The 25,901-nt window shown below is 40.1% G+C and overlaps 1 protein-coding gene across 1 annotated transcript in view; it reads right to left on the reverse strand.

Annotated features, from left to right (window-relative positions):
• LOC139458420 (uncharacterized) overlaps window positions 1-11,242 on the reverse strand; it is a 41,699-nt gene extending 30,457 nt beyond the window's left edge. Inside the window, exon 1 of the mRNA XM_071239846.1 lies at window positions 11,161-11,242. The gene's annotated coding sequence lies outside the window, so the exon portion shown is untranslated. The remainder of the gene's footprint in view (window positions 1-11,160) is intronic.
• Window positions 11,243-25,901: the final 14,659 nt, after the last annotated feature.

The raw sequence follows: 25,901 nt of genomic DNA on the forward strand, positions 1-25,901 counted from the left end.
ATGAAGGAATGTTTTCACATCGCCAGTGTTGATGCCGTCTTTACCGTGAACATCTGATCAGAGCCCCAGATAACTTTTTAAGCAATTGAGTTTTTACTCAAAGGTTTCTATCTTAATTGGGTTATAATAATTTTCATTGTGAATACACATTGCCATTTAGAAAGTGGTCAAATGTAACAAATGTTATATTTGGGATAACACTTTCTTAGTAAAGTACAGATTCTTGTACTTTTTTTGGGGTTGAGTCCCGTCCGTGATTCGAACCCACACCAGCCAGGGTGAGGCACCTAATCACCAGCACACAGTCAGCAATCTAACCCACTCAGCCCGAGTGAGTGCTTAGACTGTCTCTTCGTTCCAGTACTGTCTGTTTGTATGAGGTAGGGAAGCTAAAGCACTGTGTGGCGTCAGGTAAGGTTAAACATATACATTACAATGTAGTAAAATCAACAGAAAACGTAAACGTTTCAGTCCTTTGTGGCTGACGTTAAATCACGCACAACGACTACGGTAGTTATCTGCATTTCTGACTAATTCTCTTAGTTACATTTGAAAACATAAAACAAATAACAATACACGGACTGTCAGAATTTTTCTAATTACTTTCGTGAAACTTACTTATTTATATACGATCCCTTAATCAACAAAAATCCTCCGCTGAAAATCCCGTGTACTGTTGTCAGTGAACACGCCATTTTGTAAAAGTCGATCACCGGTAGTCATGTCATACTGAAGTTGGTTGGTTGGTTGGTTTGTTGTTTAACGCCGCACTCAGCAATATTCCAGCTATATGACGGCGGTCTGTAAATAGTCGAGTCTCGACCAGACAATCCAGTGATAATTATCATGAGCATCGATCCACGCAATTGGGATTGATGACATGCATCAACCAAATCAGCGAGCTTGACCACCCGATCCCGTTAGTCGCCTTTTACGACAAGCACAGTCACCTTTTACGGCAAGCATGGGTTGCTGAAGACCTATTCTTCCCTGGATCTTCACGGGTCTCATACCGAAGTAAACATTGTTGTACATATATGGTAATTTCCTTTAGGTGTAAACTCCACATCCAGCCTGTTAATTGGTTTTGTCTAGTTTGCATTATCATCATCGCCTTGATAATCCACAGATATGGCAGAAACCTTTTTGTGTAGGGTCACATTAATTATGAGTAGTAAGCAGTACATAGGATGACGTCACTTATGGCAGTGGAACTACGTATTAACGCGCTACTGCGATCATGAGAATAGACAAAATGCATCGATTCGATGCTAAAAAGGTACTCGCTTTCGCTCGTTAGATACCATTGAAACAACTCGTTGGAAGACCAATGATATCTGACAGACACGCGTGTAGTAATCTCTATTTATCACAGGGTACATATTTACACGATTAATTGATGAGAAATAGTGTTCAGGTTGTAATAAGGATTTGTAGGTGCAATATGCAATATCTCGTCTGGGTGAATTATTTATACATTCTGACCATTCTTGCAGAAACAATTCACTTGTTCTTTACATTACCATATCCATAACGAAACAATGTGCGTCTTACAAATGAAACTCAATTTTTATAACCTTCTTCATCATATTTACAAAGCATGAAATAACAGTGTATAGTTATTTGCCTAAAGATATTCTTAATAGAATATATAAAACATTCTCAACAATGTGTATTTCCCAAGCAGCTGGGGATTAATATAGTAAAGCTGCATACAGACAACCACATGTGTAAATCACTAATGGGTACATTATGCAAAATATTCACTTCTGTTTTGAAAAAGAGGCTTCAAAAATGGTGTGATATTAACAATTTAATAAGCGAAAAACAATCTGACTTTAGAACAAACTGTTCAACAATAACTTGCTTACACTGCAATCTATCATTAAAAATACCCAAGTAAGAAAATGGGAAGATTTTACTGCCTCTTCATATATATCTCCAAGGCGTTGGGCACACTGAGACATGATGATCTATTAGAATAACTATATACGGTTGAGATATCTGGTAAGTGATACGATGATACATCCTCAATGTATTCTAGTTTAAAACAAAACGTGGTTCTATTTCGTAAAGTCTGGCCATGTGGCCAATATTACATATAATCAGATAATACAGACATGTGATTGACAGAGCATTTCAATTGCCATTGGTTTTGGAATTTTAAAAATGTATACATTTTTTTCAAGATAAAGGGCTATCTTGAATAAAATACTGTCAACATTTGTTGTGTGTAAAGATACAAACGTATGCATGGTTGGATATTCATAATAATGGGCAAAGGGCAGACATCTTGACCTTAAGTTAGTATGAGCTGAACATATACATAATAGATGATATTCATCATCTCCTCCACAAACACTGCATAAACTCATGACCGCTATATTTGTGTAGTAATCATTCGAACAACATTTAAATATCGTAAGGGCTCTTAAATGTACACTATTAATTGATGAGAAATAGTGTTCAGGTTGTAATAAGGATTTGTAGGTGCAATATGACTCTCGTCTTGGTGAATAAGATATACAATCTGACCATTCTTGCAATCACTTGTACTTTGCTTAATGAATAAAAATAATTTTAGGCTTAACATCCTGCAGAGACCATACATTACCATATCCATATCGAACCAATGTGCGTCTTACAAATGAAATTCAATTTTATAACCTTCTTTATCATATTTACATAGCATTAAATAACAGTGATTAGTTATTTGCCTAAAGGCATTCTTAATAGCATAATCTAAAGCTTCATTACTCTCACACAACGCAATGTTCATACATTCTCATTCTTCCCTGTTCACCTAATACAGAGGTATTTGAATATCTGTTTCCTATTTTCAAACTATATTTATAAGGTACAATTTCATTCTTCTCTTACTTATGTACACCGTATTTACGCACCATATAGCAAAATGGGTAAAATATTACAAAGATTTTAGAATATGTTTGATGCTTGAACATCATCCCTGTAATCGCTACTAAAGCCTTGTTTGCCTGAGAAGCTAAAGTAAACGTAGTATATAAGGAAATGGAAAAAGAGGAGGGAAGATACGTTTTTGTCACTCTGTCATTAATAGTTTATGTGCACTCATATTTGCTGATGTTATTTCTGCTGTATCTCAGGTTATGCGACATAAAACACTATTACACTATATCGAAGTTGAATGACAAATATCCTATAGACATTCCTCTCCTGAAATGCATACATATTAACAAAACGATCATGTACATTATAACAGAGCAAATGTAAACAATAATTACAAAGCTTATCTCCGTGACTAAGAGTGATAGGGAAAATTACTGTGCAGATCTTGAAACTTCGAATAAAATAAGTAATGCTATTTAGGAGATAAACATATTGTGTTTTCAATGTAGAGCTAGGATTAGCTGTAGATTTAACCCCGCTAAATTGAATTTGTTATATTTAGCGCGGTTAAATCTACAGGTAACCTAGCTCTACATTGAAAACACAGTATGTTTATCTCCATTCTACCATGACTAAATAAAACGCGAACTCTTTGGTGTTAGCAAATATACTGAGTGAAGCGGCATGGGTTGAGTTCATTGTTTTGAGTGGGTTATCGATCTGAATTACGGAATCACCGAACAAAATATGGTTTGTAAACACCGTTATACTTCACTCGAACATATGACAGGCATTGGAAGCATATAAGCACGGCAACTTGGTAAGCTAACATGAGTCGGGAATCCCTAAAGAAAACAAAGCAAGCTTTGCAAGTCTCTCGCTCTACACTCGGCACTATGACGCCATATCGCTCATTGTGACGCAACAAATATGACGTCACAGTCGTATATAGAAAAGCACCAAAATTCCAAGCTCTCTATTGTCTCCAAAACGTAAATACATTCCCTTTGTTGATTTCTGTCGTGTTTTTCTGCACGAAATGTATTGCAACAAATCCTTTGAATATTGAAATAACCGCATCTGTGCATTTTGTAACCTGTAATTGTAGATATAATTATTTAAATATGCCTACCGACAATGACTGAAAATAGTACTATTCTATGAATATTAACTTCCGCGGTGATGCGGCCGTCAAACCAGATGTTTCAATCAGAGGGGGTTTATTGTAATTTAATAGCCTCTGATTGACCAATCAGAATCGAGTAAATTCCAAATTCATGGTAGAATCATTATTAACAAAACAATGTCAGGGTTTAAAGGCAACTCGAATGCCTGTCACTAAAGTCCAAATGAAAGAAAGGGAGTTCAAAATTCTGCTCACATGATTGACGTTACGTTCGATCAAAGCAGTCCGAGAACTCTGGCCTATGACGTACCCATGTCCACATCAAACATCAAACGCTATCTCCACGTGGTATCCATTGCGTAGTTGGCTAATTTTCAATTGCTAAATTCATTGTTTGCTAGACAAACAGCGAATCAGTCGGAAGCATTTTCGACAATGATATATTTGAATCAGCCTACACGCCATTCACACTAATTAAACGCCCCGCAGCGTTTAGAATAAGCCTTTTAGATTGTAACAACCGTTGAAGGATTAGTTGTTTAAGCCAGACAACTCAGATAATTAATTCCTTTGTCTGCCAGCTACACGGGCCATGTACACAAAATAGCAGGATGGGTTAAATGATTAAATAATACAAGTCAACATAATATTCCATTTCAGATTTAAGTATTTCAACATTCAAAAATTCAGTCCATAGCCATAACTGAGATAGAATCATGAACATTGACAACTAACAGCCATCAATCATCCATACAATCTTTTCATACACCATGCACCAACCGCATTACAGTCCTTCCTTAGTGCTTTCGAGGTACTGGCCCGTGCTTTTCTTAATTGTGCTTCCAACAATACTTCACTTGACAGTATTCAGTGCGACCAACAGTCAAGGGAGAAAATAAAGTGGCTCAGTCAAACGCCATGGCATAGGCGCCATTTGTAATGTTACGAGCAGTTACAAGCCTAAACCAGCTGGCATCTTCAGTGTAATGTTACGAGTAGTGTCAAGCCTAAACCAGCTGGCATCTTCAGTGTAATGTTACGAGCAGTGTCATGCCTAAACCAGCTGGCATCTTCAGTGTGATGTTACGAGCAGTGTCATGCCTAAACCAGCTGGCATCTTCAGTGTAATGTTACGAGCAGTGTCAAGCCTAAACCAGCTGGCATCTTCAGTGTAATGTTACGAGCAGTGTCATGCCTAAACCAGCTGGCATCTTCAGTGTAATGTTACGAGCAGTGTCAAGCCTAAACCAGCTGGCATCTTCAGTGTAATGTTACGAGCAGTGTCATGCCTAAACCAGCTGGCATCTTCAGTGTAATGTTACGAGTAGTGTCAAGCCTAAACCAGCTGGCATCTTCAGTGTAATGTTACGAACAGTGTCATGCCTAAACCAACTGGCATCTTCAGTGTAATGTTACGAGCAGTGTCATGCCTAAACCAGCTGGCATCTTCAGTGTAATGTTACGAGCAGTGTCAAGCCTAAACCAGCTGGCATCTTCAGTGTAATGTTACGAACAGTGTCATGCCTAAACCAGCTGGCATCTTCAGTGTAATGTTACGAGTAGTGTCAAGCCTAAACCAGCTGGCATCTTCAGTGTAATGTTACGAACAGTGTCATGCCTAAACCAGCTGGCATCTTCAGTGTAATGTTACGAGTAGTGTCAAGCCTAAACCAGCTGGCATCTTCAGTGTAATGTTACGAGCAGTGTCAAGCCTAAACCAGCTGGCATCTTCAGTGTAATGTTACATAGCAGACAAGTTATCTGGTGAGATGGAGGCATTTTCAATCTCTTTGGCAAGTAAAGACTTCTCACACTCACACAGTCCGAAAATAAATCTTGTATTCAGTCCGAATGTTGTATCCTCACTAACTGCAAGCCTTGTGTCCAGGCCTTTGAGAGTATATAGTCGTGGTGAGTTCTCCGCAAGCCCAAGAGTTTGCACATTCTTGTCATCAGCCCCAACTCACAACCACACAAATATATCTTGTCAAGTGTGCTCTTTTGCCTAATGGACTGTATATATACCCAAGATATCTACCCAAGATATTATTCACGGTGATGAAAAGTTAACTTACACAAGCAGAGTTGCCTGGTTTGCCATGCAGTCCGAGAACTATGACGTACCCATATCCACTTTACCCATCTGAGAAACCGACTATCATCAAGAACATATCTCCACGAGGTATTCATTGCCTGAGATGGCCTGCTCGTTGTGCCTGAAAATAAACCTCTAGCTCCTGCAAGGGAACACATCATCATACCGCGGGAGAATATAACATGATTAAAAAGAGGGGACGTAAATTATTCGTTTCCATTCGACACCATTCTCTCCCAGGACAGGACTCATATAGAACAGATTTGGAACGAAATTGAACGCCGGATTCAAGCAGGTAGACTTGCAGAATTTGAACAGAGATTAGTGTTTGAGCGGAACCTCTTGCCTCAGACTTGCTTTCAGACACTTGTAAACTCGATGTGATAGCCCAAGGCGACCATACTCTCTACTGAGGAGACTGTAATCTGTCACTACAAAGGGTAACTGCCTTTCACATTCTGCGTTCTTTCATAAATTTATGTAATGCCAGTGAAACAACCACCATCAGCTCTTAAACGGACAGTTATCTTTATAAACATGTGACTTGACACCAATTGGTTTGTCTTTTGTTCCAACACTTGCGTTCCTGTTGCTGTGTAGTGTATAATGGTTTGTTGTAATATATACATATTCGAATTACTTATTTAATGCCTGCACTGTGTGTTTGTCCCACTTATACAGCTGCTGTGGAGTAATCATGAATATCAAACCAGGTGCACTTGGATTACAGTCGAAACCAAATGTAGATGCATAGACACATGTGTAATCCAAATACAATCAACACCCTACAATTTAAATGGAACAATTAGAAAATATACTTAGTTTCCATATTCTTAACCATGAATATATCATTGGGACTGCTTGTGATTTCCGGAGTGTCGGAAAAGTTCACATTTACAAACCCCTATACAACATTGGTTGTCTCCGTATCTATTTATGTACTCAGGACAATAAATTGGTTTTTTTTATGGGCTGATATTCCTATCTCAATGGATATGTTATTCGTTGTAAAAATAAAATGAATTATTCAGTTATTAAGGTATCGGTCTAATCAGTGTATATCACTATCAATTTTGCGTATATTTCAGATAAAGTGGATGTGATTTAGGAATACATATAGTGTTGTAATGAAATATTTATCTACATTTAATATAATCATCTGAAATACAATGTTTATCATTTTTTTTAAAGACATTGCAAAAAGGTTTTTTACAAAGGTTTTAATTCTAGAAAAATGATTTCTGTCCGTTAAAATAAGATAGAATGTTTCACAGACTGTTGCTATTGAAATACCGAGTTACTACCGATCTACGTACCTGTGGTTCAGTCACAAGGAGTCCTAGCAACATGTTTTCAAGTGAAATATTTGAACGAAAACAGCAAGTTCAGATTAAGTCCAATGAGGGAGGTCTGAAACGGACTATAGAAATATGCGCATGTGACTGTAGTCTTCATGAAACATCTAATGCACACAAAAGCAATTCTAGCAAAATTCGACACACTGCACTTTGCGAAGACAGAGCAGTTTCCAGGGAAAACAAATCCATCTTGTCTTTGAGGTCACATTATCTCTAAACGAAAGTTCAACTAATAACCAATTCGACTGAACAACAAATCAGTAAAGTACAAGACACCTGGCAGCACAACACGGTCACGTTGTCTTACATACACCAGTCAGACATTGTAAGCTCAACCCTATTGAAACACTGCTCCCACTGCTCCCGGACTACATTAATTATTGCTCTCCAAGAGATGAATTCGACACACTGCACTTTGGGAAGACAGAGCAGTTTCCAGGGAAAACAAATCCATCTTGTCTTTGAGGTCACATTATCTCCACACCCGAGATGACTATCGCAGTAAGGGCTTCCATATCATTTATCTTGATGAAACCTGGGTGAATTAGAATGATTCCACAGACTACATGTGGTTACTGTCAAATGGACAAAAAGCACCAATGGTAACATCAGGTAAAAGTAATTGTGTCATTGTTTTGCACACACAATCCATGATCATTGTGGTGTATGTAAGCTAGTTTTCTCGATGAAAAAGAAAACTGGAGATTATCATAAGGACGAGAGGGGTGATGTGTTAATAGATTTGTTGGAATATGAACTACTACTCAATCTAAACGAACCAAGGGTCATTGTCATGGATAACACCTGGGAACCAGATATTGTCGCGCCAACAACGAGAAGTCTGAAGGCGACCATGCAGATATATCTGATATCTTGCAAAGTCGACTTCAGAACATCTGAAACGAAAGTTCAACTAATAACCAATTCGACTGAACAACAAATCAGTAAAGTACAAGACAGAACACCTAGCAGCACAACACGGTCACGTTGTCTTACATACACCAGTCAGACATTGTAAGCTCAACCCTACTGAACTCATCTGGGCTGACTGTGAAGGGTTCGTGGCAAGACATAACACAACATTCAAACTCACACATCCAAATGGTTGATCAATGCAGCCTTTCCTTGAAGCACACCGGGGGCTGACGATTACGTTCAGTAGAACAAATGATCCTTGTATTAAAAAAACAAACTTTTCCAATAGTCAACCCGTTTCACAGCTTTTGACCATTCCGTCTTTTTTCGAAGCAAATATAGTACAGGTATATCTCAATTGCTACCCTCGTAACACTTATCTCAACAAAGTACAATAACAGCTATAATTTGAGACCACCCTAACTCAGGTGACATTTACACCTGTGAGAATGCATGTGCTGGTGTGAGGTAATCACCTCAAGACACATATATGCATTGCAAGGCACGAAGTTTATCATCATTTTACCTGAAAATGTACCCTTTTACGCAAATCAGTGTCAGTTAGAATACGCAAGATAAAGCACATTTACTTTATTTTTGTATGTGCTATTTTCATAGCCCTATGATTCGTTTTTATCGAATGAAGGATGAAAAGCATTTTTCTAGCATTTTCGACAGTACTTTTGGGGTATGACAATTGAACTCGATCTGTGCTAAATTGTGCACATTAAAGGTTGATTTTCCTGGTTATCCTATTCATGTTTTATACTCAGCAGCAAATCATATATACACTTCCTGAATTGATGAGCTCACCAGTCATTTTCCAAGCTAGCAATTAGTTATATCACCTAACATGGCCAATGGATTTCCTAAATGAAAAACAAAACAAAATAGAGAGGCGAAGTTTATCCTCCTTCTTCCAAACTAATGATGGCTTATCAAAGTGTCATTCACATTTGATCAGGACTTAATTTAGATTTAGGTTCTACATACTCCTTTATAGGGGACACGTGGAGGGTGTCTGTCTGGAAGGTGAAAAAGTGAAACGGAGTTCATCAAACTCTTCTTTGAATGTGCCGATTATGTCACTATCTCAAGCATGGCAGTCGTAAAGCCTAGTACCCTGTGTGTCCACCTTTGCAGATGATACCTTGTTAAATTCTTCCCAAAGAATGTGACATAATTGCTGCAGATTCTGTGGTTAGCATTGATCTACTTCTTGTACGCAACATTCGGTATAACGCTCTTTTCGTCGCCGATGCACCCAGATCAGCCCATCTTTCTTTGAAATTCATCACTACACCATATGCAACATCAACACTGGGGAAGCCACTGATGGTGTAATGGACACCACTGCAGCTGCTGGAGTCAATAACAATGGTTAAGTAATGCCAACGCAGGGTAATCCTGCAGCTCCTAAACAGTTAAATACAGTCTGTGCAGAAGGGCCCTGATGTAGCGAACCTGGGACTACTTTCAGCGTTAGAAATTTGCACTAGTCCTGTAGTCCTTGCCAAACTGGCCAATAGTTAAAGTATCATAAGAACTAACAGAAATTTGCCATTTTTAAGGGTTTTGCTATATGTTATCATTTTAAGGACTAGTGGACTAAATATGTTAATTTCTACCCCTGACTGTGGTGATATAGGGTGCCATGTTGCCCAAAGCCGAGCAATATTGCTCTTGGCAACTGTGAAATTCCTTGCCACTGATACGTGTGACTGACTTCATCAACTGTGTGATTTGTTAAAACGGCATGTTTCATAAACTTGTCCAGAAACCTGGGACAAATCCCATGACTTGCACATGAACACTTTTTCTCAGTTTCCATACATGTATCACGAATCATGCAAATGTCAAATGTCGTCAATATTAACTCTATAAAAGACACTAGAAGAAGGCTGAAACACTGATGAACAACACACTCGGGATGAAGTCAACGGTGGATACTGAGAGTGATCACATTTGTTCTAACACTTCATAGACAATGATATATTTCCAGGGTGCTTCACACAACTAGTCAATGTTTCTCTCTCTCTCTCTCTCTCTCTCTCTCTCTCTCTCTCTCTCTCTCTCTCTCTCTCTCTCTCTCTCTCTCTATATATATATATATATATATATATATATATATATATATATACACGTCGACATCTGATATAATATTACTCCTAAAATAGTATTTTTTTGGCATATATTTTAGTTTGCATTAGTTCCATGTGCATTGTTTGCCTTATATATGTCCTTATTATTAATGTCATAACTGATAAGCAAGCTATAGCAGGTTATTCCATGTGGTAATCATGTATACAGTGTTGTCAATATTGCCACTGAGCAGAGGCGAAAACAAAATAAAACTAAACTAATAAAAACTAAACATATGATCAGTTTTATGTATGTAATGATGCAACAGCTAGATCAGAGACAGCTGCAACCTAGTCTCTGTAGAACCACAATGAGGTGTGTGAGTGATGTTTATACTATTGATTCATATATAATGATATGAATCTGAATGCCCTAAGGTACTTCATCAAACAATTCAAATTTATAATTAACATAAAAATATAATTTAGAAAGGAATGTACAATTCTAGTCAATGCTCTCTTCTGAATGTATTTGATAAAATTACCTATAATCAAAACTTTCGGGAATGAATCATATAGTGTTGCAAAAATGGACTGATTCTATCTAATCTAATCATGTTGTCCACATATCATCAGGTGAGAGTGAAACTATGCATACAATTTATTGTTTTGTTGACTGTTTCAGATGACAACATACACGTAGTGTAGAGTACTTACGTGAGACAACCAGGACATGTTCACAGCTAGTTCCCCCCGTACAGTTGAATTTTCCAGCATCAGCAGTTGCAACATTGTAGAGTGTGAACCTCACCACCACAGCGTCAGACAATCTAGTAACTCCTGTGATCTTCACTCTCCACCAGTAGCTACCCGAGTTGTAGATGCCAGAAGATGTCACAAGCAGTAGTTCTCCACCACCAGGGGTTCTCACTTTGAACCAATCTCCAGACAGAGGCATCTTCCAGGTGACTGTGGCATTGTCTCCTTCCTGCACCACTGTGTAGTCTGTGTAACTCTTTGCCCAGGCTGCAACATGTACATTGTACATCAGTCGTAATACATCATGTATAATATGTTGCGGGAAACATATCAATGCTAAGCTGCTAACTGCTCTTACAATAATAAACACCTGTCTCGATTAAACTATGCGTCTCAAAATCTATCAACATACATAATCACCTGGAGACTATTCAAGGATTGATGGTAAATACATTCCTGCTTGCAGACATAGATGATATTAGCATACAAGATAATACAGTGCTATTGCAGAAGATACATAAGTTATTAAGATGAATAGCACAATTATATCTTTGATTTGTTCCAAGCATTAGATCATGCTAAACAAGCGAGTGTTTTAGGCAATAACTGCATCAGATTTCAGGGCATGCATCGGAACTGGAGTCCCCCAATGTAAGTTAACAGGAGGTGCGCATGTTAGATCCAAAATTCTTAAAAATAGCCATGTCAGATATTGAAGACAATATGGGAGGGTGTTTTGATGACAATAATTGACTTTTTGGGTGAAATATATATGCTTTACATTATAATATAAATTACAACAAACCAAAATGTATGTCAAATAAAGACAAGATAAAATGATAGTTTCCTGTCAATCACCAAACTTATTGTGTAATGCCATTACAGGGTGTAACCAAGTCGTATTGATGAATTCATATTGACATTTCTGAGTTGCAAAACCATTACAAAGCATTCAAGGACAATCATATATGAAATATATACTGCTCACACAAAGTAGGGGATATTGAAAAGTTACGACGAGAAGCTTCAGAATTATGTTTAATTTTCATTGGGAAACAATAGTAATGTGGAAATAAGGATGTTAAGAAACAGTTTTGAAAGTAATGACTTTGATCGAGCTGCAATTTCATTTTGTAGTCACTGGAAAGTTCATGAGGGATAGAAACCCAAAAGTAATAAATGGGTTAATACCGGGTTGGCCCACCATTATCAGCCAAACAAGCATTACACCAACGTCTCATACTCCTAATGATACGCCCAATGTGAACTTTGGGAATCCTCTGCCATTCCTCTTGGAGCGCCACACCCAGTTGTTGCAAGTCTTGACATGGGGGATGCCGCCTCTGCATTCGTCTTCCGAGCATATCCCACACATGCTCTATATGTGAGAGGGACATTGCTGGCCATGGGTGTTTGTGTGGCTGCTTGTACTAGTCCGGACTGATGCATGAATATCCCACTCATACACAGTATACTGACTCCGAGCCGACCAGTCCTTGTTTTAGCCCCTTAATGCCAAGCGCCAGACAGGGTTACAAGAAGTACCGTCTTTTTACGTCTTTTGGTATGACGCGGCCGGGGAACACCGGACCTTCCGCTCTCCGGGCGGACGCTCTACCACTAGACCACGGAGCGGTCCTCGCTGGCCATGGAAGAGTTTCAATGTGGTGCCGCCGCAAATGGTTAAGGACGACGTCCTGGAAGATAAAACCTTGTCCGTGACGGTGTGCAAATGGCAGGACATGTGGTGTGATGATGTTGTCCCGATAGTAAACACCCGTAACTCTTCCTTGGCAGATGTGGAGATCGGTTCTGCCTCTCACCGTGATTCCACCCCACACCATAACAGAACCCCTCCCATACAGATCATGTGGAATAATGGCAGCTAGCTGATGACGCTCACCAGGACGACGCCAGACACGATGACGGCCATCATTGAAGTCTAAAGAGAACCTCGATTCATCACTGAACATCACACATGGGACCACCGGGCATTGCTCCACCTCTGGTGACGACGACCCAACTCTCGCTGGGCTTGTCTGTGATGGTTTGTTAGGGGTAATGTGATGTAAGGTCGCCTTGCTCGAAGTTCTGCAGCAAGTCTGTGATGATATTCCCAGTGGCATGTCTGTGAAACTGCTGCAGCTGTGTCGCATTTAAAAGTCGATCCGGCTGACTACTGACTGTGAGACATGCAGTTGTGCTGCTGTGTAGAACTGCGTTCTTCCGGCCTGCATCATCCAAATTGCTCTCAATCCTATGCCGCACGGACCTATGCTTTTCCTCAATCAAACATGAATTATTTGTAGGCCTCTATATTACTGTCTTTGTGCCACTGATTTTAATTTCAATATCCCCTACTTTCTGTGAGCAGTATTTATAAGATGTGTACGGACTAGAGGAACCTATTTCATCAGTAGCAGATAGCTTGATCTTCTGGCAGTATTAATTTATATCACTCCAACACAAACACTAAACTTGATCGGTCACTACAACTGTCAGTGTCTGATAAAAGTGCCTGTTCCCTGTAAAAAATTACAGGAGCATGCACACATCTCTGTCGAAGGAGGCTTGTCCTTGTGCCACTCGCATTCTCCAGTTGAACACTAAGTTGCAGCACATCTACATATCCACAGTGGGGAGTGTTGTCTTCTCTGTTTTAAAATCACCCCCTGTCAGTAGGGTCCAGCCTTACTTGGTGCGGTCGTGGCATCTCGGCATACTTCGGTAATGATGTCATATATGTCCGGAAAAGGACTCGCAATATAGCTGGTTTGAATGCTGCAAGTGTTGGTGGAAGATTTTCTGCTTTCAGATTTGCAGGTCTTGTTGATATTATTATTAACGTTAATGTCCTAAATGTATTCTAACATTGTGTTCAGATCAACACATCTTGCAAAGTTTGAAAACGAAATATTGCTCACAAAATACATGTTCAATAAAATGGATTTGATATTACTGGATGATAATCTGCCGAAAACCAAAACTAAGGAAATCAAAGCCAAATTATGTGAAAAAGTCAATCATTTACAGATCAAATGTGAAGTTAAAAACACTCAAAACAACAAATATAAGAGGTAACTTGGCAAAAGCGTAAAGCATTAACTTCTTAAATACAAATATCTTCCAACATCTGGTTGAGCTAAAATACGGTCTCAGTGAATATCAATGTACATGTTGGTGTCTGAAGAACTGCAGAAATGGTATCAGAAGATTATAACAGTGTACCGATATGTGTGCAGTCCAGAACTGCACATCTTTGGTGTTGGTCCATCAATCTACATTTCTAGAATTCCACTGGCGAACGATGCAAAGTCAGATACAAGATTCGTGGTCTGCCTTTCTGTAACCTGTTAATTTTCAGCCGGACGTGAGCTATGAGTCCTGTGCCTCCTCAACTGTTGTACCGGTGATTCTGTGCTGGTTGTGACATAACGGTTGATCTCAGCTGAAGTTATGACGTCAGATACATCACCCTCCTTGTGCGTAGCGGTAGCAGAGTGGGGGTCCTTCCATGCTTCAGTTGCACGTGTTTTAGTGGCATATAGGAGATCATCCTGTCCATATGCTAGTGGTAACTGACGGTAGCGTGGTCGTGATCCCGTTACGTAGGGAACAACATCGCTTGTGCTCCATCTTTTCAACATGTCATGACGTAAAATGTTGGCCTCTGACCCACGATGGCAACGACGAGCCTTCTATGGGGAAGAGACGTGCTCCAAAGTAGATCTATTTTGTTGAGATGAGGTACGTTCGGCATCTTGTCGTACATTGTCGTCAGCTTTCCTTCCATCATGGCAGTAATAGATGAAGTGATGGAAGGCAACTCTATCGCCATGCCACGCGGATGTTTCCGTATTGCCTGGGCAGAAAATGGTTAGAGGCTGCTCGCCAACCCTGTCAACATGTGTCAACAAATCCTTAGACGATTGTTTCTTGCTGGTTGATTTGGGTATTTGTCTTCTGATATCTCTGTGAAGACGCTGACGTGGACGAAAGAGGAGTAGAAGCATCTTGATGATAGCATGCAGGGTTCTACTACACAGAATACAATTAAGGTGATGGTCGCTGTCGATCACAGTGGTGCTAAATACCTGGCAAACGGGGGTTGGTGTTGAGGGTATGGCTATCATCCCACAAGACATTCTAAAACTACCTACGTGTTTTAGAAATATACCATTTAGTTAAGATGTATAGAAGTTGTCAATTGATGAACCTACCAGTTGATAGTAGTGCAGATTTAGCTCAAAATATGTGTGAGAAGTACTTAACTTTTTTTCAGGTGTTAATTCTAGCAAGAAAGAATTTCCGTTTTCCCTCCACACACATGCGTAGAGGCATGTTGCACGCTATGCGGTTTACCTAATAATTGCTTGGAATAATTGACAGTGAAGAGGACGTCTGTGGAAACTTTAAAGTTCTTATTGGTTTGCTGATAGCTACAATACAAGATTATTGGCAATGATGTAATATAGGTAAGATATTGAAAGGAATTATCTGATACTGAGAGCAGTAGCTTTATCCATTAGTAGCTAGTTTACATGTATCAAGTGCTGTCAAGACAAGTCGCCATGTGATTGAACGTTTAGTTAGGCTATTCAACTGGCCAATCATTGAAAGGTGAATAAAGATGCGTCAAACAGACACTAAGCTAAATTTATAGATTGCTGGTCAATGTCAGCCTAGACACGGATCAAGTCGATACTACGATAGTTAAGATTAAGTGCATTTCTTTGTCTGTTTATTAGGCTAGGCCGCAGCGAGGATATTCGTGAACAATCATGCAGTCACGCTCTCTGACATTTCTCAACGTATACTGAAACGCTGAGACCAAGAATAAAGGTTCTAAATGATCAGAAAGAACGCTTATGTATGTTTTTTTGTGGTAGGGAATTGTCAGGGGTTTCCCGATGAATGTGGAAGTAGTCCGTCAGTCTTTACGTCATTTCAAGAACAGGGTCTCGTGAAAAACGTATGAACGTCAAATTGTGTCGTTCATACACTTATGAACGTTAATTTCGCGGTCATGTGACCGACCTCTCGTCCCATGGAAAAGTCGTATATCGTATAAACTTCAAATTAAAAAATTATTACATAATATTTTACCTTTTTGTTTTTTCATATTACATTCATGATTGATTTCTGAAAACATCTCCTGGTCCAAACCCTAAAGGAAACCCTCTTTGAAGATGAAGTTTGCTTATGAAATTGTCACTATTACAACCAGACTGTATTGTGACTACATAGCCAATAATTAATACACATACATACTTTATCAGGACCAGCAGTTCTAGGGAGATGTTAGTCTGAAATCACTGCATTCCGGAATATGACTGTTGGAACATGACAATGTATCCATCACTCTTTAAAAAAGTATATGTTAGTCAAAGTGATTTCACTGGTAACCTTTCACTATGATGCTGCCAAGTAAGTCCTGATCAAGTATGATCAATATACATGTACATACTTGAAATGTGAACTTAAACTTAAACTTATATATTACTGTGTTACTGTGATGCTACCAAGGTAAGCCCCTGTATTCTTATGAACAAGAAACATGCATATAATTGAGCTGATATGTGATTGCTGTGTTATTGTGATGTAGCTCCCATGTGTATACTGTCAGCAGGGTGATATATGATATATAAGATTGTCATACGAAGACATAGACTCGTAATTTAATGGGTGGATCATTGCACTGAGTGAGAGTACCCCTTTACGCTGCCAGAATACAATGTCATGCCATCGGGTATGACATGAGACGCGTGTCTCCGCATAGGATATAGTTCAATAATGACCACATGATTTTGAAGTAGGCAACCTATTCAACAACAACTTGTAACAAATCTGGAAGGGGTCTTCAGTCAATTAGCTCCTCAGGGCAAACCCCCACATATGCTCCAGGATGTAAACTGACCGAAGTCCTTGGACATCAGTTACCGGGATATCTCGTAAGTAGTGGGAGGCAAAGACTGTATGAGACTTCCAGAAACATCTTTCCATGACAGCGTTGAGAGAGCAATTACTATTCAGTGTCATCATGGAGGTGACATCACTCGTCTCCTGAGGATTCTATGTCTGAATTCTAGGCAATCCCTCGAAGGTGTATGCATGGATGTTTGTAGATCGTAACCAAAATGAGACCACTGTACTGGAGACCTCTGAAGTAACCACCTGTAAGATGGAGATAAACACCTTCTTCCTGGATCGTCGAAATACTGATGACGCATAAGATGCATGAGGCTCTAACTGGACATATTGAGATGTCCTTGTGATCCTTGGGATGTATGAGAGATAGTGAATAGGTTGGTCCTTTGGGATGAAATCCCATCGAAGACCAAGATGGACCTTGCCATGACTGCACCTCTGGAATCGAACCCTGTTGAAATCTACGATATCAAGAAGGAAGACTGTTTTGAGAGTGATCTGCTCTAAGGCTTTAGCTTCCAGAGGCTCGTATTCTGCTGACAGAGGCAAAGAATAATTTTCAAATCCCATTGAGGTGGGCGAAATCTGGACGACTAGTTTATAGGATTGGATTGGAGTTCAGCAACTAGAGAGATCTTCATGCCCATTGTAGTAGCGATGACTGAGTTAAGAGCTGATAGATATGTGGATAACATTGAGCCCTTAAGCTTTCTGGTAGAACGAAGATGTTGAAGGTATTCTGCAACTAGCTTTGGGGAAGCAGTAGTTGGATAGGCGATGGACCTGCCACAGCTTTATCCCTCAAAGGCTTTCCAATTATGGTCGTACAAAGCTTTGGTCGAAGTACGATGAGCCTCAGTAATGGTCTTCGCTACTCGCCTGGAGTACCCTTTTGTTACTAATGACTTCTTGAAATGAACCAGACGCATATATGTAAGGTACCCAGAGATGGATGAAGAAGGCTGGAGTTAGGTTGTAGGAGAAGATCTTTTTGAACAGGAAGTAGATGATGACTTCTCCTTGCGAGGTCTACCAACGATGTGAACCAACTGCAAGCTGGCTAGTAAGGCAAGATGAAAATCAAACGAAGCTGAGTCATGGTGACTAGCTTCTCAATAACGCATGGTAGAAGCACTGTTGGTGGAAAGCCGTAAGCGTCAAGATTATCAAACGATATGCCCAGAACATCGTACTCCCATGCCTCTTGATCAAGAATCAAAGATACGAATCTAGGGAGTTGTGTCTGGGACCTGGTAGCGAATGGGTCAATATCTTGGCGATGGTAAGAGGTGGCAAATCACCTCTAAGATCATCGGATGTAGACAACATTCTGTCGAGGATGGTCAATTCGGACGGGTCAGGGAATCTGCTATGATGTTGCTGACACCCAGAATGTGTCGAGCTCGGGCGTGGATGCCCAAAGCATCGATCAACTGAAAGAAGTCCATTGTCTGGGCTGGCAGGGAGGCTGGATCCCATCTTGTTGATGTACTAAACGACTGAAGCCTTGTCATACTGGAGTATGTTGCTGAAGAAAACATTCAAGTTGAAGGGCACGTCACAGGAAGTTCAGAAAGAGGCGTCACGACCGGGAAGTGCGACCTGTCGGTTGATTGACGGTCTGGATGCGTATCAGCAGAGGCCAAGGAACGTGAATGAGAGGAAGGTTGATGTCGATCTTCCTGTCTATCCTCATGTCTATGTCGACCTCGATGTTGATGTGGGGAGCGGCATATCGATAGTAACCCAGCAATGAAGGTTATTTGGAGTGGAGCCGATATCGACGATCTCCCATATCGATCAGGTGTATTGATTAGGTCTTGTCATGATGATCTCCCTTCTGCTTTGAAGAATGTTTCAATGTAGAAGACCGATCCTGTGATGATTGATGTTGAGGAAAACGATCATTCTAATGGCGTTCCTTAGAGGCTCGATCCTGTGAATGACGGCTCAAGATCGATCGATCCTGTGAATGTTCACCCTTAGAATGCGACTGTAGAGGTTGATCGTTTGAATGTCAATCTGTATCACGATTTTGATCATATTCTGTGGGTCGAGAGCGCTCTCTATGTCTGGTAGGCGACGTTGAAAACGTTCTTCGAGAAGAGTCAACGATCTTCATGGTGGGTAGAGACAGAGTAGCCTGATATAGAGTAGAATTAGGGCTTGGTGAAGTAGAGTCGTCTGGTGACCAGCGACATCCGATGTCGAATAATGAAATCCAGTTGATATAAGCTCTGTAGACTGGTCCACAGGGATTGCAAGAAACATACGTTTGTCCGACGTATTTGTAGACTGGGAGTTTGTAAGTGTCAGTGGATCGCTGGTCATAGTCGATTGTGAAGAAATGGCGGGATTCTCATCGTGCAAAAAACTGTTTGAGACCACATGCTTCTTGACTGATAGGGATGTGATCTTGGCTGGCGGTAGTTGCTTGACCACAGATTTTAAGGATGGATGCTAGCCTTAGTCGTACGTTTGGGTATCTTAGACGAGGAAGGTCCGTGTTCCGTGTCTCTTGATCAATGTTCCTTTTCTAGCACTGAAAATGCCCCATCGGAAAGATGAGAACATCCTGCACAACAGAAACTCGGTTCGCAAACCTCCCAAAAGTCACAGCATAATTTGTGCGGATCCACAGGTAAAAATATATGGCGACACTTCTTGCAGGCCGTACGTTTCTGCTGATCCTTGCCCACAATGTTGCAAGTAGTACGCCGAACACCCATCAAATTTTGAGAAAATAAAAGTCAAAATATTCTCTTTAAAATATGGCACGTCTCCACATAGAGGCGAAGAGAAGGAGAATGATTGGGCAGCGAGTGTCAGATGATCAGATCATGTACGTCACGCTGCACGAGATTCGGGTGCATGACCTGATTGTGCGGGTGGTTGCCATAGTGATGCAAGGGGTGTTTTGGCGTGTCTGCATGGGGTGAAATGAGTTTAAAGGTTTGAAACTTTTCGGACGTTTCCACACAAGGATAAAAAAAAGGATGAAATGCATAGAGAGATATGGGATAGGTTTAAAAATGTGTATTTTATAAAATGGCCATCTACAATCAAAACTTTCGGGTATCCATAATATAATATTGATAATATCGGCAGATTCTCAGACTCTCCATTTTTTGTGCATATATCATCGGGTGAGTGTGATCGTACATTTTGTATAATTTATTATTTTGTTTGCTGTTTTAGATGACAACATACATGCAATGTAGCATACTTACGTGAAACATCCAGGACATGTTCACAGGTTGTCCTCCCGTCACAGACGTACTTGCCAGCATCAGCAGTTGTAACATTGTAGAGTGTGAACCTCACCACCATGGCGTCAGACGATCTAGTAACTCCTGTGATCTTCACTCTCCACCAGTAGCTACCCGAGTTGTAGGCGCCAGAAGATGTCACAAGCAGTAGTTCTCCACCACCAGGGGTTCTCACTTTGAACCAATCTCCAGACAGAGGCATCTTCCAGGTGACCGTGGCATTGTCTCCTTCCTGTACCACAGTGTAGTCTGTGTAACTCTTTGCCCAGGCTGAAACATGTACATTGTACATCAGTCATAATACATCATGTATAATATGTTGCGGGAAACATATCAATGCTTAGCTGCTAACTGCTCTTAAAATAATAAACACCTGCCTCGATTTAAAACCTCATGAACAGTTATGATGTGACAGACACTTGCGGCCTAAATTATCAGGACATATCTCCACTAGAAGAGGTGGGTTATAAGAATGACAAAATGGACTTAATTGTGTCTGAGTTACACAATATATCAGCATTTTTGTCTGTTTAAAAAGCGTCGACTGCTTCAGAGTTGAAGGTTCAAGTACTGTTACTGGATGCAACAGATGAAAACAGGAGGTACATAATTATAAAGCATGGATTATCTCTGACTGAGTTAAACAATTGGGTGATGCAAGTGTCACTCTGTAAGGGCAATAAATACAGCGAGGTTATTGTCTGTTGTTTGTCCGTGGCACCAACATGTCTAGCCCAGCGAAACGTACGAGGTTAGAACTGACCCAAGAACAGAAAATCCAGCTGATCGAAAGAGTCGATGCCATTCCCCTTCCCACACAAATTGCATCTAAACATCAAATAGCCAGGCAGACTGTTTATGATATTGTAAAGAAACGTGATCATTATCAGTCCAAATTTGAAAAGAACATTACCAGCCAAAGTACAAAAAACAATAGCCTTGCACACGAGTGCTTTTTGGAAAATGACATAAGTTGCCGTTCTGAAAATATGTACGCAAATTAAGCACAACGCAGGTACAGAAGAGACTATGCGTTTGAAACAAGTAGAAAATCCGGAAGCAGTTGCTGAGAAAATAGCTCTTGACAGAAACATAAATAAAGTACAGTGCGAATTGGATGACTTTTTGTGGATGTGATTTGTTGTTACATGATAGTTGTTGTATTATTTGTGAATACATTATATGAAGACATGGACAAACATTGTTGTCTTGTTTCTCATCCACGATCATCATTTTCTGCATAAACCGTCATTCTGTATGTTTGTTTGCTTGTTTGTTTGTTTGTTTGTTAGTCAACGCCACACTCTGCAATATTCAAGCTATATGACGGTGGTCTGTAAAAGAATTAGTCTGGACCAGATAATCCAGTGATCGACATCATGAGCATTGATGTAGTTAGGTGAGATAGGTACAATAATTAACTGCCGGGACATTATTAGTGTCAAGGGAAAATATGGTTCCAGAAATTTATTGCAAAGAACATTTGAAGGTTTCAAAATCCAATACTGCCACAAAACTAGCAATTTAAGCTCCTGTAGACATCATTGGAGGCGGGTTTTGGTGAGAAGAATTGCCTTATGTGCTTTAAAAAAATTCTTAAACTTATTCAATTCATTGATGCATATTTTTATTTGGAATTTTAGTGTAAAGGCCTCTTCCTGGGGCCATTGATCCAATATTGCTGCCAAAATACGTAAACATAGGCATGTCAGATCCCGTTGTCAACATGGGACAATATTTTTTATAAGGGATACATCTGAAACAACAAACCAAAAGGGATGTCAAAATATAGACAGATAAAATGATAGTTTCCTTTCAATCACCAGATTTATTTGTCAATGACAATACCGTCAATAACCATATTAAATTGATGAATACCTACTGACATTTCTGAGTTGCAAAAATATTACAAAACATAAAAAGACAATCATATATGAAATAAGATATGTACGGACTAGAGGAACCTATTTTATCAGTAGTAGATAGCTTGATCTTCTGGCAGTATTACTTTACATCATTACAACACTAATACTAAACTTGATCCGTCACTACAACTGTCAGTGTCTGATAATAGTGCTTGTCCCCTGTAAACATTGTCACAAGCTTCATTCCAGAAGCATGCACACATCTCAGTGCAGGGAGGCTTGTTCTTGTGCCACTCGCACTCTCTAGTTATACACTAGGATGCAGCACATCCACACTTCTCCAGCAGGGAAAAGGCTACATGAGCAGTGGGGAGTGTTGTCTTCTCTGTTTTATCTGGATATATGTCCAGAAAAGGACTCGTAATATAGCTGGTTAGAATGCTGCAATTGCTGGTGTAAGATCTTCTGCTTTCAGATTTGTAGATGTAGTGCATAGATTTCAAAGATCGATGGATGTTGTGTTGATCAGTCATAATTTGCATGTATTCATTAGCGACAGATGTTATATCATACATTAGCACTATATTTGTATTTTATTGTTTGAAAAATAGTGTTTACTTTTATTCACAATTGAAAACTTTTAGGTTTTCAAACAGGATGAGCAAATGCAGATCTAGATGTCAACAAATTGATATGCGTAAGTGACACCGTGTATGATTGTATTGACGCATTTTCTTTTATAAATACAGTTTATTTAAGAACTGACATTCACTTTGTGTGAGTTCATTGGAGTATGCACCTTCAGCTGTATGATCTTCGTAGCTTGCGACGACATTCATACAATGTTTGGCCCTCACACTACTTTTTAACCTTGAAAGATGTAGGTCTCGATCTATACAGAATTGTATTTAGTATCTAGTGTGACTTCATATTTACATTGACAGCCATACAACAACTAGCTGCATCGCGGAACAAAATAGTTCCTGAGAGGTGACCCTTTGTAAACTTCTGTAAAGCCAGTGTAGCAGCCATCATCAGCTCTTAAATTGATAGTTATCTTTATAAATATGTGACTTGACACCATGGGGTTTGTCTTTTCTTTCAACGCTGCTGTTGTTTTTCAGCATATATACATCGGTTTGCTATAATAGGCCTATATACGTCTTGTAGCCGACGCATGTGCTGTGGGTTGCGTCAAAACATGTGGTTTGGAAAGTCCCAGAAATCGAACAATAGTTATCATTGTTATTCATTCTAAGAATACTACCTCGATTACATCTCTGCCATAAATCCTGTATTTTGGCTTCAATCACACGAACTAAAATTTTCAGATTTTGAACAGACGTTCTCTTCACTGTCCATCACACAATTAGTTGTCGCCATGTACTCTTATAACTACCAAATCCATGACTTCATAATGGCGGCAACATCACTTTTTTTCCCACATCTACTTCTAGAGGTAGATGAATCGGGGAGGTCGGAGGGAGTAATTCGGATGTTATAGAGGTAGTATTCTTAGCATTATTAACAATGATAACTATTGTTCGATAATTCTTACGAAACTTTTCTGCTAGAATATACCAGGGGGACCCGATGGGATCTGCTTCTAGTAACTCTCTGTGTAATTGACAGCAATCCTCTTCTGGAAACCAGTATTTACTGATTCTGATCCTACTTGAGATAATTTCCTCTGAAATTCCCCTTGAAGGCAGACTTGTGGCTAGGGCTCTGATTTCGTGAGCTGACCAGGATCCAAGACGTGGCGTAGAATTCTGAGCATGTGTATAACTTGATGCAACTGTATCTTTCAGCCATCCTGCTATAGTAGCCTTGGTGATATCCTTATTGGAATTAGTCTCACCAGATAAGAAGAGTCTCCTTCTTTGGCGTCTATGTGGGTCTGTATAGATAGAACTATAGATAGAACTCTCTCTATAGATAGATAGAACTTGAGAGCTCTGATGGGATATAAGAGTCTGTCTGGGTGATCCACTGTTGGTCCCAATGCAGGAATTGTATAGTGTCAATGACCCATTGTGGTAGATTCTTGGTTACGAAGTCTGGGTAAGACTAGACTAGACGTAGATGAAGTAGAAAATCCGCTATCATAGGGATTCATATAGCATAAGTTAAAATCCCTTGTCGTCTTCTCCAATGGACAAACTTGCCCCATCTGCTGTTATATATAAGGGAGGATGAAGGTCTCGACAAACACGCCACAGCTCATGAGGCAGGCTCAGAGCATCCGGATGTCTGCATCGTCCAGACAATTATATGTAGGCTGGGCAGATTGTCTTAGAAAATGCTGGACGAAGAGGTAACTGAATAGGTTCCTCCATTGGTAGTCTTAGTAGTCTGGGGAACAACGCCCTGCTGGGCCATACTGGGGCTATCAACATTATTACGCAATCCATCTCCTCCAATGTCAATGATCTTGTCTAGGAGAGACCATGGTGGAAATGCGTAGCCGAATAGATTAGTCCAATCCATCGATAGTGCGTCGATCTGGTGAGCTCTTGGGTCAGGAACTGGACTGACATAAACCGGAAGTTGATGGTTCTGGCAGTGGCAAATAGATCCAGGGGTCGTGTGTCCCATTACTTGGTTATCCAAGTGAAGATCTGGGGATGTAATGTCCATTCTGTTACCACTATTCTTCCCCGACGAGAAAGGCTGTCGGCCAGTATGTTCAGTTTCCCGGGTATATGTCTATATATAGCATCATCCTTCCTCTGAAGGGCATAACCTGTACAGACGTTAAGTTGCCTACAAGAGACTTCCACAGCCTCAGTTACTTGCTGGGTTGACTTGATAGTGATTGAATTATTGTTATAGTCTTAACGAATCGATCCTCTGGTGGGCATAGATATCCCCTGTTTAGCTGGAATCTTGCTCTGATCTATATGATGTCTTGAACTGGATTTGTCTCTGACTTGGAAAGATTGACTAGGAAGCCTAGGTAGGTCATAAGTTGGACCAAGAATATCATGTTCTGAGGTAGCTGAGCTTTCTCTTGGTCTGCCACTAGGAAATCGCCCAGGTAACCATGGATTCGAACTAGCTGGAGATGAGCAAACCTGATGACTGGCGCTGTAATCCTGGTAAATAGCCAAGGGGCTATTGCTATCTTGAATGGTAGGACTTGGAATTCGTAGCGTCTGCCATTGATTGCGAAGCGTAGATACTTCCATGAGGATGGGTGTATTGGGACATGAAGATAAGCGTCTTGTAGGTCTCGGCTGATAAGCCTTTCTACTTTCTTCAACGTCAAGCGTAACTTCCGTATGGATTCCATCTGGAATTTTGGCGGAGGTACCAGATAGCTCGTGTTGAGGGTCATTAGGTCTATAATCATCCTCATTTCGGTTGTATTTTTCTTCGGGACTAAGAAGAGCGGAGAGTAAAATACCTTGGTGTTGGTCTCCGTAAGTCTCCAAATAGCTCGCTTCTTGAGTAGCTACATAATGTTTCCTGAAATGTAGCTTGTAGCCATGAGCCATGACGTCTAGAATCCAGTGGTCAGGCGTAAGTTTTCGTATGACAGAAGGCTCCCTCCCACTGGTCCCGGAGTCGTTATTATGACGGTAGGCATAAATTGCAGTCCATAGACATAACCAGGTCGAAAGGGTCCTTAACG

Source organism: Haliotis cracherodii, unplaced genomic scaffold (assembly GCF_022045235.1).
Source record: "Haliotis cracherodii isolate W230 unplaced genomic scaffold, xgHalCrac1.p SCAF_12, whole genome shotgun sequence".
Lineage (NCBI taxonomy): Eukaryota > Metazoa > Mollusca > Gastropoda > Lepetellida > Haliotidae > Haliotis > Haliotis cracherodii.